The sequence below is a fragment of the Phyllobates terribilis genome, unplaced genomic scaffold (genome assembly GCF_046119375.1).
Source record: "Phyllobates terribilis strain yellow unplaced genomic scaffold, ASM4611937v1 Scaffold_9__5_contigs__length_417890890, whole genome shotgun sequence".
In the NCBI taxonomy this organism is placed as follows: Eukaryota; Metazoa; Chordata; class Amphibia; order Anura; family Dendrobatidae; genus Phyllobates; species Phyllobates terribilis.
The window spans coordinates 355,854,142-355,872,115 of record NW_027362769.1 but is presented as its reverse complement, the minus strand read 5'-3'; the positions used below and the strand labels follow the sequence as shown (position 1 = coordinate 355,872,115).

Sequence of the window (17,974 nt, the reverse complement as noted above, 5' to 3'; positions counted from 1 at the left end):
GATCGCTCACACTGCTGTCCAACATGTCTATCTGATCTAACACTGGAGATACCACTAATGCTGAGGTAAGAAGAAGCTGCTCACACTGCTGTACTCCATGCCTATCTGATCTAATACTGGAGAAACCAGGAGTGCTGGGTTAAGAAGAGGCTGCTCACATTGCTGTCCACCATGGTTATCTGATCTAATACTAGAGAAACCAGGAGTGCTGGGGTAAGAAAGGGTGGACAGCCATGTGAGCAACCTCATCTGATTTAATACTATAGATACCAGGGGTGCTGAGATAAGAAGAGGCCGCTCACACTTGCATTCCAACATGTCTATCTAATCGAACACTGGAGATACCAGTGATGATGAGATAAGAAGAGGCTGCTCACACTGCTGCCCACCCTGTCTATCTGATCTAATCCTGGAGATATCAGTGGTGCTGAGGTAAGAAGAGGCTGCTCACACTACTGTCCACACTGTCTATCTGATCTAATACTGGAGATAATAGGGGTGCTGAGGTAAGAAGAAGCTGCTTATACTGCTGCCCAGCATGGTTATCTGATCTAATACTGGAGATACCAGGAGTGCTGCTGTCCACTCTGTTTTTTTATCTAATACTGGAGATTCCAAGGGTGCTGAGGACTTCTCACACCAAAATACTCCCTTACTTTATGGCTGCTGAGGGGCTGCTGTGATCTGGTCATAGTTTCAAAGTGCCTTCTGAACATGCTCACAGGTACATGTCCTATTAACATTTTAGGACAGGTTCCTGTCAGTGTTGCAAGGTGACTATTACAATGTACTACAAGCGCACCCTTGGATATTACGTTGCGGGGACCGGGAATGTTGACTCTGCATGGAAGCGAAGGTTACCAGGATGTGGTGGGAGTTTACATGAGACATCGAGAGCCCACACTAAATGGAGACAGAGAACTAACAGAGAGTCTGGATACATGGGAAATCCCACCCACAGAAGTGAGGTAGGACTCCTCCAACAGGAGGGAAAATCTGTCTATTTAAACAAGCAAGGGAAGTAAGTAGGTATCACCCTATTTTTTGCACAGATAGGAAAGCACTCTGTTCCCCCCTAAAGAATACCCACCACTGTTGGTTTCTCTTCTTTTTTCAATTTTATCTTTCTATTATTTTATTATTATATTTTTTCACTAATCACTTTGAGACACTGAGGCACCATTCTGCTCTAGGAAACAGAGAGCAATGTGGACCTCATGTTTCCTATGTGTAGTGTTTTCCCCCAATGAGTACACTCCCCTGAAGACATCTCAAAACTGAGAAAAGAAGCAAGTCGGGAGGCTCTTTGGGTCATTTAATTTAAAGTCCATACTTGGGTACTGCCCTTGTTAGGGCAGGAGCAAATGCAGAGGGCAAATAGGCCTTTACAGCGGCTCCTGGATGTCCAGAAGAATCTGTCTGATAATGGTTACCCTCTGCAGATGTAACGGGTGAGATCAACACTTTTTTTCACATTTATTTGCACTTTGACACTTTTCTTGTTCGTCCTAATCTATTGTGGTACTGTTTACTAAGGTGACTTTATAAGTCAGTTATTCTGGTTGAACAAGGGGTGACAATACCTTGTAAACTGGTACTTATAGGTCCTATAATTATCAAGTGGGGTTATCTAAAACTTTAGACCCACTGTGGACCTAAGAAAAAAATGTTTGTCAATTAATTGGCTAGTATATCCAGGGTTACTGTAACTTTTAAATATATTATTAAAAGTTTATGTTTTAATGAATGTTTCTATGCTCGAGAATTAGATTATTCATAAAGATAGAATCTGCAGCAATCAAGCAGGAGCTATATTACTACATTGATGACATTTCTACACAAAAGAAGTGTGGTTTTCCAATTAAAGTTTTTTAGGATTCTATTTATAATAATATTTTATTTTTTCTATTACCAGAGAACCCCTTCAGTGTAAATTGATTCTTCGAATGAAGATGTAGACTCTCTTCAAAGATACACAAATTAGTCAACATGCCCCCTGAAATAATATTTTTTGTCTCTGCTATTAAATTTCTACAATTCTCTGCTATTAAATTTCTTAATAGTTCTTTACGGCAGTTAAACCTCCATTTCTCTTGTAGACATTGAGTAAAATAAGAAATTCTTCAGCCACCACTAGTTGGAGCTAACTGCATTCTGTTTAAAAAAAAATCATGCGGTATATGCTCCCCCTAGTGGTAGCTGCAGGCAGTCAGAATTTTATCATTTGACTCAATGTTTAAGCAAGGCGCTTTGTATTAGAAAAATGAAGCCTTGATTGCTATAAAGATATATTAAGACATTAATGAGCGCAGAAGTTTGCACCTAAATCGCATAAGATGCTAAAAAGTGAACATTCACTTTAAATAGAAAAAAAATCTGTATTTCATGAGGATGGAAGAACAAGCTGTCTGATGAGATGTATTCTGTAACCTGCTGCCGCTTCCTCCTTCTGCCTTTTTAACACATTTATTAAATCACTCGGTTGACAAGAAAAGAGAAGAAGAGAAAGTAATAGGAAATCTCCTTAACACTCGTGTCATTCTTAGAGGACAGTATCTTTAATATCACTTCTTGGAGCTAAGGAAACCGAGGGCTCAGAGGCACTTTTTATTTCATAAGATCGCCTATCTTGACATTGTATATGTGACAAAATACATTCTACTTTATCACCTTACTGCCAGCTAGGAACATTGAGAGAAATTAATTTGGAAAATCACAGATTTAAAAAGACAGAACATTGGGGAGACGATTGAGAGATGGGGCATGTTAATGTTAATCAACTCACAGGAGAACTTGGATAAATCTCCATGGAAGAAGCTGTTCTTAAAGGGGTATGTTCACCTTTATATGCATCTCTTCTAGCTGAAATGTGTATATATATTTTTTTATTATTATTAGCGATGAGCGAGTATGTTCTGTTAACCCTTTTGGCGAGTATGCTCGGGCGAGTACCGAGTATCTTCAGCGTACTTGGTGATATGTTTGAATCATTCCCATGTCCATGATTTGGGACTGTTTGACATTTTTAATACATGTGAAGAATGCCTGTTTTTCCAGCATTCCTCACATGTATTAAAGCTGCCAAACAGTCGCAAATCATGGACATGGGAATGATTCAAACATATCACAGAGTACGCTGAAGATACTCGGTACTCTCCCGAGCATACTTGCCGAAAGGGTTAACCGAACATACTCGCTCATTACTAATTACTATTATTTATTTAACGAAGCAGCTTTTCAAATAATCTTGATTTCCTATTATTTTGTTTCTTCAACTGCTATGTAGAACAACGTGTCTCCATGATTAACGACTACAAACAAACCCCAATGTAGTCACATTATGCAGTTATATTCTGTAACAGTTGTCTGTTTCTGTTCATTTGCATACATTTGGTAAGACTACAAGGAGTAGGGGTAGACAGAAGGTAGTATCAATGCAGGATCTGACTACACCGTGTATGTTTGCAGTCTGTTCCCATGGAAACACATAGGTTTTCATAAGAGGTGTAGATATTTAAATAGTAGATTTGAGCAAAAAATTCGCAATACCCTGATAATAATTGTGCTGCAGTTTCACTCCTTACCACTGGAGGCTGCTGTTGTGTTCTACAATTGCCCTTTACTAAGATGGCAAATTCTTAACCTGTGGAACTCATCTTGTTTCCTGTTTGGGCCTACTGAAAGCCACATGGATCTCTCATTCATTGCTTGAGTATTGTGTCTAGCTGTTAGCTTAGCTTCAGTCTCTAGCTCCTGAACATTCTTACCCAGTCTGTTCTAATTTATCTAAGGATTGTTTCCTACAACTTCTTGCTATCTCCTAGAGCTTTTACTACCACTTTTACTACCGCTGTTCCTACTTGTGCTCCGTCAGCCACTGGTTTCCAGCAGTACTACGCCAGTATCATAACAGGCATTCACATTGGCTGTCCATGGTAGCCGGAGTAGGACAGTGCAAACTTCTTTGGCTGACAGTCAAATTACTGCTTCCAAGGCACCTCTCATGAATGTTAGTCCTCACAACATCATGACTGTTACATCCATGCCTATGCTCACTCCCTCTGCCTCTGCTTTTGTTGCCAATCAGTGCCTCACCTTTGTTGTGGGCAAAGCGTGTTGACAGTCCAGCAGCTCTGTTTGATCTTCTGGGATTTGTGGTGCCGTCTAGGCAGAGAGCATGGGGCTTAAATCTTGAGCATAGTCATCTTATTAAAGAAGTACTTCCATGTATATTTTTGTGTGTATATGTGTATGTAATGTACTATGAGTGTATTGATATACTCACCTACCACCACTCTCTCAGGTGTTCAGCGCCGCTATTCTCCTCTTCTGAGTGACGTCACTGCAATTGTGTCTAGCCGGCTTACTATATGAGTGAGTCAGAAGTCTCTTTTGCAGTGAACGCCTATGGAGTCTTATTCTGACTCTACATAGGCTTACATTGTACAAGACACTTCTGGGTCACGCAGAGAGCAGTGTGACCTGGAGAGTCTGCAGAGGGGTAAAGTCACTGAGAAGAGGAGAAAAATGGAGCAGGACACCAGAGAGAGTGGTGGTAGGTGAGTTTATTAACACACTTACACTACACTACATGCACATATACACACATTTAACAAAAAAAATTACATGAGTGTGCTTCTTTAACTCCATGCTCTGAGCCTTGGGCAGGCACACACTATGTAAATCTGTAGCTTCCTGCCTCCTGTTGCCAGTTATAGGTTATTCCTGAACCTGGTTATTTTCTTGTACATCTGCTGCCCTAATTCTTTGTGTTATGCATTTGCTGACCTCTGATTGTTTTGACTCTTATCATTGCCTGAAGATTCTGGCTTTGTTTTCTTACTTCTCTGGTTTTGTCATGGCTTATACGTACATCCAGCCTGCTCCATCGGTCAGCCATCTCCTTACATTTACATGTGCCACTGTAAGGGCACTTCTCAGAAGGCACCTCAAACTCTCTGTGGGACTTTGTATTTCAGTCTGGTTGGCTCAGAACTAGTCACTCAAGGGCCACTTTCTACAGCTGGTGACTCTGCAACTTTCTTTAGGCTGATCATTTTGGCAGCTCCATCTAGGCTTGGCTCTCTGGTTGCTTCCTCCAAGATTGGCACTCTGGCAGCGACTTTTGGGCTGAGCATGGTGGCTGCTTCCTTCAGGTTGGATTCTGTGGCATCTCCTTCAGGGATGGGCACGCTGCTTGCCTCCTCCAGGGTATGCTCTCAGGCAGCTCCTTCTGGGATGGTCACACTGGCTGCTTCCACTAGGTTGGGCATTTTTGCAGATTGTTTAGGGCTTGGCACATTGCCTGCTTCATCTAGATTGGGCTCTCTTGCACCTCCTTCTGGGCTGAACATGGCCAGCTTCCTCCAGATTGGTCTCTCTTGAATCTCCTTCTGGGCTGATCGCACACAGACTGCTGGCTTCAAATTGGGTACTTTGGCAGGACACTCAGGCAGACCATTTCTGTTGCAATGTATAGACATACAAAGTCCCCCAGAGTAAGAGACCCTCTTTGTCAATAGCCTACAATCTGGCCCAAATAAGAGGGTTCTGAGAAGAGCATCTAAAGCTTCAAACAATGACTAGAACATTTCCATTTTCTTATAGTTTTATCTAGATAAAATAGAAATACTAATGAAAAAAATGTCATCCTTCATCTCTTAGAGCAAGGAAAGATAATATAAGGTTCAGATTTTACATTTATCGTATTCCACAGATCAAAATTTAACATTTTGACTGCAATTAGCTTTTAATTGAAGGCAGTAGTGATGATGGCCCCCTTTCATCTGCCTATATCATATTTGCTTGACAATAGGACCAATGCTATGGAATCTGGATGCGGTCCAGACCTTTAAACCTCAGAGGCCTCCTAATATTTATCTAATTACACTTCAAGGTCTGAGTAGCTGAATAGTATTTTAAAATCAATGGTAGTTCAGATACTGGTCAAAAGTGAGCAAACATTAATGCCTTTGTGGCACCCCAGGGGTCTGGTTTTCCACAGTAATGTAATGTTATGTCTGAGAGCAGGTGGGAGGTCCTTTGGTCAGGGATCCTGTGCATGCCACACCTCCTGCCCAGTCTTGGGAGGGGAAGAACTTCCCCTGTATAAACCCGGGGCTGAGGCAGGGTGAGTCAGCCAAGGAGAGTGGAGACAAGAAGCAGCATAGGAAACAGGAGAGTTCCAAGGAGTCAGGGGCTGGCAGCTGCAGCGCTCGCCCTGACTAAGAAGATTCTTTACCGGACCCGGAGTCCGAGGCTGTGGGGACTAACTTCTACCCAGCAGCAGAATCCGTCAGGCAGGGGATTTCAGGTCCTCTGGCCCAGAAGCCCGAAGGCACGGTCACACGCGTGGGACCAGCACCGCCATCGTGGAGCGGAAGCCATAAGAAGGCCCCGAGTCACCGGCCATACGGGTGAGCACCACACGGTACACTCAGGGACGTGGGCTACTTACATCAGCTTCTAGCAAGGTAGCCAGAAGAGTACAGTCAGTTTGTGAGGCCTACAACTACGCCTGGCCAGGGGAGATCCCATCTGCTCAAAGACTGACCAGGCCCCGTTTGCTAGCAAGTACTCCGGGAGGGTCTATCGTTGTTACCAGTAAAGACCCTGAACTACACCGTACCGTCTCTGAGTGGTTCCTGCTACCCCCATCATCCACGTCGGCTGCCCTGAGGCCATACCCCTCCCGTTGGGGGTTATACTATCACGCTGCACAATCCTACCACCGGCCTCAGCGGTCTGCCCTGCAGCAGCAGCTCCCTGGCTGCACTCAACGGGTGGCGTAGTCATCAACTATTTACTACTAATAGACTGCCGTCTAGTTTGACTCCCTGGGCACGGACCGGGTCACCGCCACGAGACTACAACCCTCCACTGATCCGGCTCCGGGTAGGCTCCCGCATGCGCAACGCAGCGCGACACAGGCCCAGGGGCGCGTCAACTTTGGCGTAGTCGGCAGGATTTCGTGCCCGCAACCACCGGGTACTGCGTGCCTGAAAAGCAAAGACTGTTCAAACTTACCAGTGGTGAAGGTTTCCCGCCATCCGGCGCCATCTTCTACCTTCTTCCCGCCATCCGCGAAGTTTTCCCGCCATCCGGCGCCATCTTCGACCTTCTTCCCGCCATCCGTGGAGTTTTCCCGCCATTGGACGCCATCTTGAGGACGCCGCGCGGGAAGAAGAGGGGCGTGGACTCCGAAAGCGCGCGAGAACTGAAGCCCCGCCTCACGTCCGGACGTTGCGTAAGGTCCTGGAAGGAGCCCAGCAGACGCCGACGTCACAGGAGCGCGACGGAAGGTCCTCAACCCTGACGATCCACTGCGGAGCCGCGGCCTACGGAAGAGGATCATCGCAAGGTAGGCCACGGTCCACTAGGGGGGAGGAAGATGTCGGATACGGAGGAGAGCTTCACTGCCCCAACCCCCGCCAGCGCTACCGCTGCTGCAGTTATGCCCTTCACCATGCCCTATATCCCGGGAGCAGCTTGGCTACCCCAGTACTCAGGGGAGTCACATACCCTGCATGACTTTAGAGAAAAGCTGGATAGCCTCTTCCAGGTGTACCCCCTCACAGAAGAGCAAAAAGTGAGCATCCTGGTGGCCCAACTAACCGGGGCAGCCAAAAGGGAAGTAAAATCCTGGCCACCTGGGAGGAAGACTGTCGCAGGGATACTAACCCGGCTGAAGGACACCTTTGATACCCGCACCTCAGCCGAGATTAAGCTTAGATTCTACGGGTGCAAGCAGCGAGCGCATGAGAGTATAAGGGACTATGCACTAAACCTACAAGAGGCCCTGAGGGCCATAAAGCAGACCGACCCTGATGGGGTGGGAAACGAGGACAGGCTGTTGACTGAACAATTTATAGAGGGTTTATATTGCAATGCCCACCGAACCCAGTTGCGGGCAATGGCCTTACAGGATCCCCATCTGGACTTTGCACAGTTCAAGGACAGAGCCATCCGGGTGCTCCGAGAACCGGCACCAGGTGGCGTTGTGACCCACAGACGCCCCACTACCACTTACTACCAGGAGGCGGCGCCCTTGTCAGCAGGGCCTGTGGGAGCTGATGCGCAGGCTTTGGACAATGACCCGGCTCCAGACCTACACCATCAGGTCCAAGAGCTAGCTAAGAGCGTTGCTGCGCTAACCCGAACTGTGCAGTCTTTACAGGTTTCCACCCCAGGGAAGATCCAGCTGGCATCCGGACCGGAGGACATCCCGTGGCGTCGACCAAGGAGGACCCCACCGGCCAGAGGAAGACCCAGTGACCGATACAGCGAGGACGGACGACCCATCTGCCGCCGCTGCAATCAACCCGGACATATGGAAAGGTACTGTTCTTTAAACGGGCACAACCTGGGGTAGAGGGCCAACCCCCAGGAAAAAGATCACCAGGCCCATCGAACTGGCGCGACAGATATGTGGGAGGACGTCCAGTCTTGCCTGTGGTACTGGATGGCATTCCCATGAGTGCCCTACTGGATACCGGGTCACAGGTCACCACCATCCCGTACGTGCTCTTCAAGCAGTACTGAAATGACTCGGATATTACCCACTACCCTGACGACGACTTGAGTATCATCGCCAGCAATGGCCAGCCCGTGCCACAGATCGGATTTAAGGAGGTGGCCCTCAAAATCGGTAGAGTCGAACTGGCCGCACAGGGACTGATCATTGTAGATATTGATAAACATGAGAGTCACCCAAAAATAACTCTAGGAACTAACGTAATTGAAAATTGTCTTGCAGAGGTGATTTTCCTTTTACAGCAGGTTGCCAAGAACGCCAGCTCCGGCGAGCAGCGGGTGCTCCAGAAAGAGATCCGGGCACTGATGCAACGGCAACAAGTGGAACTCTCCGGCGGTGAGATTGGTAGCGTAAGAATGTGTGACCCTTTTCCTATTGCCATGCCCCCAAAAAGTGAAATGATGATTTGGTGCCGGGCAGCTATTGGTCTGAGAGGAAGAGATTACCAGGCAATGGTAGAACCAGTTTACTCAGACAGTAGGCCCACCATTTTGACAGCACGGGGGGTGGTCAATGTACGCCATGGGAGGGTGCCCATTCGCATAATAAATATCGGGGAGAGGGAAGTGTACCTGCCCCGGTATGCCACGCTAGCCAAATTATATACCACTAATCAAAATTCTATACAATCTGTGGAACCCTTGCCTCCATCTCACCCGGAGGAAGGTAACGGCTCTAAGAAAGACATGGAGGACTGGTGTCAGCAACTACATTTGGGTACTGATTCCACTCCCTCACATCAGAAACAAGGAGTCTATCGGGTGGTTCAAGAGTATGAGAGAGTGTTTAGTAAACACCCGTTAGACTTCGGGCGAGTCAAGGGGGTAGAACACCGCATCCCCACGGGAGATCATCCTCCCATAAAAGAGAGGTATCGACCCGTACCCCCTGCACATTACCAATACGCCAAGGGGATGCTTAGAGACATGAAGGAGGCTGGGGTAATCCGGGATAGCTGTAGCCCCTGGGCAGCCCCACTAGTTTTAGTCAAAAAGAAAGACAACACCATGAGGATGTGTGTAGATTACCGGAAAATCAACCGTATCACACACAAGGATGCGTACCCCTTACCAAGGATAGAGGAGTCATTGGCTGCTTTAAGATCTGCTAACTTCTTCTCTACCTTGGATCTCACTAGCGGGTACTGGCAGGTTCCTGTAGCAGAGGCGGACCGGGAGAAGACCGCATTCACCACCCCGATGGGACTTAGCGAGTTCACCTGCATGCCGTTCGGACTCTGCAACGCACCAGGAACCTTCCAACGCCTAATGGAGTGTTGTCTGGGCCACAGAAACTTCGAGACGGTCCTGTTGTACCTGGACGATGTCATCGTATATTCCAAGACGTATGAGGACCACCTGAAACACCTGGCGGAAGTGTTCGAGGCTCTGGCGAGTTACGGCCTAAAGGTGAAACCCTCCAAGTGTCACCTCCTGAAACCAAAGGTGCAGTACCTGGGACACGTGGTGAGCGCTGACGGAGTGGCTCCCGACCCCGATAAGATCACCGCAATTAAGGGATGGCCAAGCCCCTCCAGCGTAAAAGAAGTGCGGCAGTTCCTCGGGTTGGTAGGCTACTACCAAAGGTTTATTCCCGGTTTCACCAAAAAGGCAGCACCTATGCAGGACCTCCTGATAGGCCAGTCCCGGAAGGCCAAGAACCAGAAGCCGCCCTTCAAGTGGGAAGAGCTGGAAGAAGAGTCCTTCCGCCAGCTGAAGATGGCCCTCACGGGGGACGAAATCCTGGCGTACCCGGATTATAGCCAGCCCTTTATCCTCTACACCGACGCCAGTAACATCGGGCTAGGAGCCGTACTGTCCCAGATCCAGCAGGGGAAGGAACGAGTAATCGCCTACGCCAGCCGAAAACTGCGACCCACCGAAAGGAACCCCGAGAATTACAGCTCATTTAAGTTAGAGTTCCTGGCCGTAGTATGGGCAATCACTGAGCGCTTTAAGCATTACCTCGCTTCTTCCCGGTTCACCGTGTACACGGATAACAACCCGCTGACACACCTGGACACGGCAAGACTCGGTGCCCTGGAGCAGAGGTGGATGGCCCGTCTGTCCAACTACGAGTTCACAATTAAATACCGGGCAGGACGCTCCAATACCAACGCGGACGCCCTGTCCAGGATGCCCAACCTGCCGGACGGAGGAGAAGATCCGGAGGGACTGGAAGAAGTTGAACTCCCTGCGTTCCACCGTCATGGGACTATTCAGTATTCCCACCGGGTAAGGAGTAAGCAGGCTGCTACGTTGAACCCCTTACCCCACTACAACTGGGCGGAAACGCAAGACAGCGACCCTGCCGTCCGACTGGTGAAGGAGATGCTGACTCGGCCGGAGGCTCGCCTTGAACCAGACGCTCCGGAGGAAGCCAAACAACTATGGGCAGAGAAGAGTCGACTGTTCCTTTACAAAGGGAAGTTGTGCCGCAGAATGGTTAACTCCCGGACGCATGAATTACTCTGGCAAGTAGTGGTGCCACGAAGAGACGCAGCCATGGTGATGGAGGCATACCACGACGGAGCTGGACACTTTGGGTGGAAAAAGCTGGAGTTCCTGCTGCGCGAGCGGTTCCACTGGGTAGGCATGAGGGGAACCATCGAGAAGTGGTGCAGAGATTGTGGCCCGTGCAACCTGAGAAGGAAGGACCGAGCCAGCCAGAAGACTCCCCTGCAGTCCATCGTCACCCGGCAACCGTTGGAACTGGTAGCCTTGGATCATGTAAAACTGACCCCAAGCAGAAGTGGCTACGTCTACGCGTTAACCATCGTGGATCATTACTCCCGGTTCTTGGTTGTCGTCCCCGTCAAGGACTTAACGGCTCAAACAGCAGCTAGAGCCTTCCAGCAGCACTTCTGCCGTCCACACGGGTACCCGGACCAAGTGCTGACGGACCAGGGACCTGCCTTTGAAGCGGAGGTCTTTCAGGAATTCTGCAATCTGTATGGCTGCCGGAAGATAAGGACGACACCCTACCATCCGCAGACTAATGGACTTTGTGAAAAAATGAACCAGGTGGTAATGGATCTTCTAAAAACGTTGCCCCTGGAAGAACGCAGTCTGTGGCCTGAAAAGTTGCCCGATCTGGTGGACCTATACAACCACATCCCGGTAGGTTCCACCAACTGTACCCCAGCTTACCTAATGAGGGCAAGACCTGGTAAGTTACCTGTTGACCTGGAAATGGGAGTCCTGACCCCCGAGGACACTTCACCAAAAACAGACTGGGACACAGAGAGGCAGCAGCAGTACCGGAGAGTACAGGAGAGCGTGGAGCGAAGTCTCTGTCAGGCTAGGGAAAGACAAGAGAAATCTTACAACCAGTATGCTCCCGCTGTTCCCCTGGTACCCGGAGAGCAGGTCTTGAAGAGGAAGAGACGGCTCCACAAGTTGGACGACCAGTGGGAGAAGGACCCGTACACCGTACTGCCCTCAAGCCATGAGAACCCGAAGGTCTGTACCATCAGTAAAGACGGAGGGGAAACCACAGCCATTGTATCCCGGGACCACCTGAAGAAGTGTCCCGAACAACTGAGGAACCCTGAAGAGGAACAAGAAGACCATCGACCCGTGGAAGAAAGGGAAGATATGGTTAGTACCGTGCTCGGGGACTTTCCTCAGTCTTGGACTCAAGTCAATGGTGCAGTTGTGGTACCCGTACTCACCTTCCTCCAACCATCATCCCAAGAACCTACGGAGCAACGGGTAGAGCTGGAAGAACAGCCGGTCCAGGAGGCAGAAGACTCCACACAAGCAGAACAGGAGAATCAACCCTCTGCTTATAGTGAGCCTGCCGTACCCCTAGTGAGACAAAGAGCCGGTAGACAGCTGCCCAGTTTACCCTTGACAGCTCCTACACCCTGTAGTTCAGGGCCAGACAGTCAGCTCCGTAGGTCCACTCGGGCCACTAGAGGCCAGTTACCCGCACGCTGGAGAATTTAAAGTGTATAAATTGTTTTATTTATGTTTTTCTGTGTATTGTTGCTTGTGAATAATTGTGTGTTTCCAGTTGTTTTTAGGAAACCTTGGTGGATTTACCGGGAATCCTTGTATATAGTTGGAGCGTAACCCAGGATGGACTAGAGACTGTTAAGGACTCGGGGTAGGACAGACCCCTACCTGGTTACGTCTCCCTGTGTTGGTGAAATGGACACCTTTGCTTTTCTTCAAAGACTGCACCCGGTTGCGGACACGCCGCAACCATCTTATGTGTTTTTCTTATTGTGTTGTTATTGTTATACTTTGTTATGTTTTTCTAAATGTGTTTAGTCCCGGAGTACTAAATTTCACTAGGGGGGAATGTGGCACCCCAGGGGTCTGGTTTTCCACAGTAATGTAATGTTATGTCTGAGAGCAGGTGGGAGGTCCTTTGGTCAGGGATCCTGTGCATGCCACACCTCCTGCCCAGTCTTGGGAGGGGAAGAACTTCCCCTGTATAAACCCGGGGCTGAGGCAGGGTGAGTCAGCCAAGGAGAGTGGAGACAAGAAGCAGCATAGGAAACAGGAGAGTTCCAAGGAGTCAGGGGCTGGCAGCTGCAGCGCTCGCCCTGACTAAGAAGATTCTTTACCGGACCCGGAGTCCGAGGCTGTGGGGACTAACTTCTACCCAGCAGCAGAATCCGTCAGGCAGGGGATTTCAGGTCCTCTGGCCCAGAAGCCCGAAGGCACGGTCACACGCGTGGGACCAGCACCGCCATCGTGGAGCGGAAGCCATAAGAAGGCCCCGAGTCACCGGCCATACGGGTGAGCACCACACGGTACACTCAGGGACGTGGGCTACTTACATCAGCTTCTAGCAAGGTAGCCAGAAGAGTACAGTCAGTTTGTGAGGCCTACAACTACGCCTGGCCAGGGGAGATCCCATCTGCTCAAAGACTGACCAGGCCCCGTTTGCTAGCAAGTACTCCGGGAGGGTCTATCGTTGTTACCAGTAAAGACCCTGAACTACACCGTACCGTCTCTGAGTGGTTCCTGCTACCCCCATCATCCACGTCGGCTGCCCTGAGGCCATACCCCTCCCGTTGGGGGTTATACTATCACGCTGCACAATCCTACCACCGGCCTCAGCGGTCTGCCCTGCAGCAGCAGCTCCCTGGCTGCACTCAACGGGTGGCGTAGTCATCAACTATTTACTACTAATAGACTGCCGTCTAGTTTGACTCCCTGGGCACGGACCGGGTCACCGCCACGAGACTACAACCCTCCACTGATCCGGCTCCGGGTAGGCTCCCGCATGCGCAACGCAGCGCGACACAGGCCCAGGGGCGCGTCAACTTGTCAGCATAAAACTGAATAAATAGACTTTAAAAACTACAAGGGTTCACAAATTATTTCATACATCTAGAGCTTTTCTTTAAAGTGTTTTTAGAAAATTCATTTTACAATACCCAAATGTCGAATAATTCAGAGTTATCAAAGGGGGTCCCCCATTCTCATCTATTAGCTAAAGAAAATAACAGCTACCAAGAGTGTCTATCACTCTGGAGGACCCGACATGTTCATGCACCACACAGGTAGCCTATTGATTTCAATAAGAATTGTGTCCTGCCCTGTGGTGGCACGTGGCACGTTTTATCAACATGTTTCAGCAGAAAGGGACACAAAAATTTGGATTGTCCAGAACCTAAATTTTTGCAATTTGATTTGTCTGAACCAAAAAAAAAATGCAAGCAACGGACATTTTGCATGACAGGAAGCCAAAAGAAAGGGTAAAAATCAAGCATTTTCAGCATAATCTATGATTAAGAATCAGCAAGACTCGAAACAGGTCAGATATATTTTTTATACCCATGCTACTGTCGCGCACCCAGGGCAATGGGGTACTTGGAGTCCAGGCCGATAGATGCTGGGGGAAAGGGATATGTCACCGTGGCTGGCCCGGTCCGTGTCCCAGGGCGGTCAACTAAAAGGGGGGAAAGTTTATATGGGGTTTATAGTTCGATTGTGACGCCACCTGTGGTTTCTGGTAATTTGAACCAGCGCTGCTGCAGACTTCTGAGGCAGTTGATAAGGCAGCTGGGATGGAACGGCTCCCCACAGGTGGAGCGGGCCTCAGGGCAGGGTAGCGTTTGATGGTGGGTGGTGATGCTGGGACCTGTAGTGCAGGCGGAATGGTGCAGCAGGAGTAACTGTCAGAGACAGGCGATTCGCTTCAATACCTTTACTGGTGCGGATGTCAGGTACGGTCCAGGGTACTCAGTAGGATGGGTGCACTTCAGGACTTCTCCACAGTGAGCGAGTATAAGGCCTCCTGGTCCGTGTCTGCCTCTCTGTATGCTCCTGGCCAGCCTGCAATTGGGCCTAGCTTATATGTCGTGCTGTTCCTTCACCTGTCGCTTGGTAGTAGGTCCTTCTGCTGGCAACCACTATCCCTGGTAATGCTGGGGCCTTCGTGGTTCCTGATCCTGTTAAGGGTTTAGCTTCTGGTCGGCCAGGGACTTGTAGTCCTCCTGGTATGCTGGTGATCCCTACTGGGTATAAAGGAGCCTGTAGGCACGGACCCGGTGTCCGGTTTGTATATTTGGGGTGAGCCTATGATGCTCCTCTGCCCCCTCAACTCCTCTCTCCTCTCCTCCTTGCCTCCGGCCACACTCGGGGCCCTCAGAACACAGCAGCAGACGTGCTGCGTCTTTGCTGCTTTCAGCGTCAGCACGCTCTCAGACTCTCTGACTCTGTCTGAGTGACTCACTGACTGACTGGCTGGCTCCACCCTCCATATATATATCCCTAATGGGCTCCCTCTGGTGGTATGATGTGGAAGGGTGGAGGTGTTTGTATGTAATGAGGGCCTCTTGTGGAGAAGTCCATCCATGCATCCTGGGTCCTGTGGTACCAGTGAACAGCAGGGTGCCACACACTATTTTAATGAAGTCATAATAAAGTATTTTTGCTGATGGGGGCACCGTCAGAAAGAGTATAAGAAGAAGGGGAACCATCTTGAGTAGAGTTCAGTCAGAGGTAGAGTTCAGAGCAGGAGCTCAGGAGGAGCTCTGCTCAGGAGGAGTGGAGAGAGGAGTCGGGCCTAGCCTGAGAGGCCCAGGAGAGAGAGTGAGAGACGATGGGAGCAGAGGGAAGGCTCCAGAGGAACAGAGGAGATCCCAGGGTCATGGTGAGAGCAGGAAGCCACCCGTGCGCCGGAATCTACATGGACGTGGAGGTATCAGGCCGCAGAGGGGACCAGCCCCTAAACTAGTGGAGAATAACCAGGCTCAGCTAGATAACCCGAGGCTGCTGTATTTGCAAGGTGCAGCAGCCAACCACCACAATTACATCACTGAAAAGGTGGCTGCATAGGGTCCAGGGGATTGCAAGTCGCCCGACAAGACCCGAGGCTACCGGCTTGGGACAATAATTGTGAGGCACAGGGCAGGAGGGTGAGAGCCAGCGCAGGAAGACAACAGGGAAAGGCACATAGAATGGGGTCCCGTTTAAGTACTCCTGAGAGACTTGAGAGTTGCTGAACCCCTACAATGGTGAACACAGGACGACGTGGGATGTTACACACTGGCCCAGGTAACCTGGAGTCTTGATCAACTGTGAGTAAAAAAACCCGAAGACTGCACCCCACTGTGTCCTGGAATTATTGCTCCGCCATCGCCAGCCCTGCACTACACAGCACCAGCAACATCTACCTCATAACATTCATCATACACTGCCCTGGAGCTAAGCTCTGCCTGTGGAGAGCTGAACCAACTCTGCTGCGTCACCATCAGCTCCAGAGGATCTGCACCACAGCGGTGGCTCCATATAGCCGCATACCACAGGTGGCGTCAAGAACATTATTATCCTAAAAACTTTATTCCCTTTTTCTTTACCTTTAATTGACCGCCTTGGGTCACAGAACCAGGTCACTGCCACCGTGACATCCCCAGCAACAACCGGCCCGGCTACTGAGTACCCCACGGCCCAGGGGGCCCATCAAGAGTATGAGAGCTGCAGCTTGGGAGCCCGACAGATACCGTGTGCCTTAGCCGCGCTATTTAGCACATGCTAAGAGGGAGGACCCATGGGCTATGGGCTGTCATAGTGATTGGACAGTGTCATAGAGGGGAAAAGGTAAACTCTCAGTGATGAATGAATGTTTATTAATGCCCCTTGGTTGGCAGGAACTTTGCATATTGGGCGCCCTTAACTACAGTGAGGAAAAAAAACTTTTAATCAGAACTTCAGTCAGTGAGCTATAGTTTAAAATAAAAAATAGTCAAGAATTTTTCTAAATTGGAATAGAAGCAAAATTTGAAGAGGTTTTCCACTACTGGACATCCCCAAGCTTAATCAATGCAAGAACTTAGTATAAACCTCCTGCAGCAGCATTATTCCAGCGACGTGAGTGCCGCTGTTCCCGGAGCCCGACACGACTTATTGTGTCACGTGCCTACTGCAGCCAATGATTGGCCGCTCGTCAGCTGCAGCTCATCAATTCTTTGTGAGGTCGAAAGTCCTCTTAGATAAAATAGTAAAGGCTTCAGCTGATGAGCGTAGAGAAATTCTTTCTTCTGTATACCCTCTACATATAACATAGAGCTGAAATAGGAAAGTTCAAGGGAAAGGAATTGACACTCCCTGGAGAGATATTAAAACAAGATTTTCTTAACTGATACCATCGTTAAAGAGAAATAAAAGTCACATGTGTTGTTACATGTTAACCCTCTGACGCTTTTCCGGCATATCGCACATCTTTAGTCATAGAGATAATCCACCTTAGACTGTGACTACATTTAATACCAGTAAGAACCAATCACATGTGAACAATGTCATGATTCCGCTCAGTGTGTCTTCGATCCAGTGACTGATAGCTCAGTCGTCCAATCTAGGTTAGGGTTGTGCTGAAATGTCAGTATTTTGATTGACAGCTCAGTTGTCCAATCTAGTGCAAGGGCGTGCTGAGCTGTCGGTATTTTGAGTGACAGCTCGGCTATCTAATTTGGGACTGGGAGGTGCTGAGCTTCCTTCAGGTGTTCGCTGTTCCAAGTGATTACCCAGCTACTTAACTAAGCTGTCTGCCCCAGATAGCTGCCAGTCATAGCTTTCAGCTCTGTGTGGTTTGTCCTTTGTGCTTTGTGCTCTGAATTCAGATATTCTGATCTTCTGTTGCCGGAGTCTGGATTTTTCTATTGACTACCCGTTTGTATTGCCCCTTTTGCCTTGACGCACTCTGACCTTGGAATTCTGACTCTGGACTGTGACCTGACTATGCATTTTGCCTTACCCCTTTGTATATGATGAGCCCTCTTGGTATCTGACCCAGGACCTCTTGACTACCAAAGCCTTCAATCTACTTGTAATAAGATTACTTTTGTCATTTAATTTTTTTGGATTAGAACAAATACGTCGTGCACGTATAAATTCAATACATGGGATTGCCTTGACTGTGTGTTCATGAAGGAGTTATGTTGCCGCTAATAGGTTTGCGATATATAGTAGTATGTATAGT

At 48.9% G+C, this 17,974-nt stretch overlaps 1 long non-coding RNA gene across 1 annotated transcript in view; it reads left to right on the top strand.

Annotated features, from left to right (window-relative positions):
- Positions 1 to 2,476: 2,476 nt before the first annotated feature.
- Positions 2,477 to 17,974, top strand: part of LOC141161008 (uncharacterized) — a 104,320-nt gene continuing 88,822 nt past the window's right edge. The window contains exon 1 of the long non-coding RNA XR_012250611.1: positions 2,477 to 2,831. This is a non-coding gene — a long non-coding RNA (uncharacterized lncRNA). The remainder of the gene's footprint in view (positions 2,832 to 17,974) is intronic.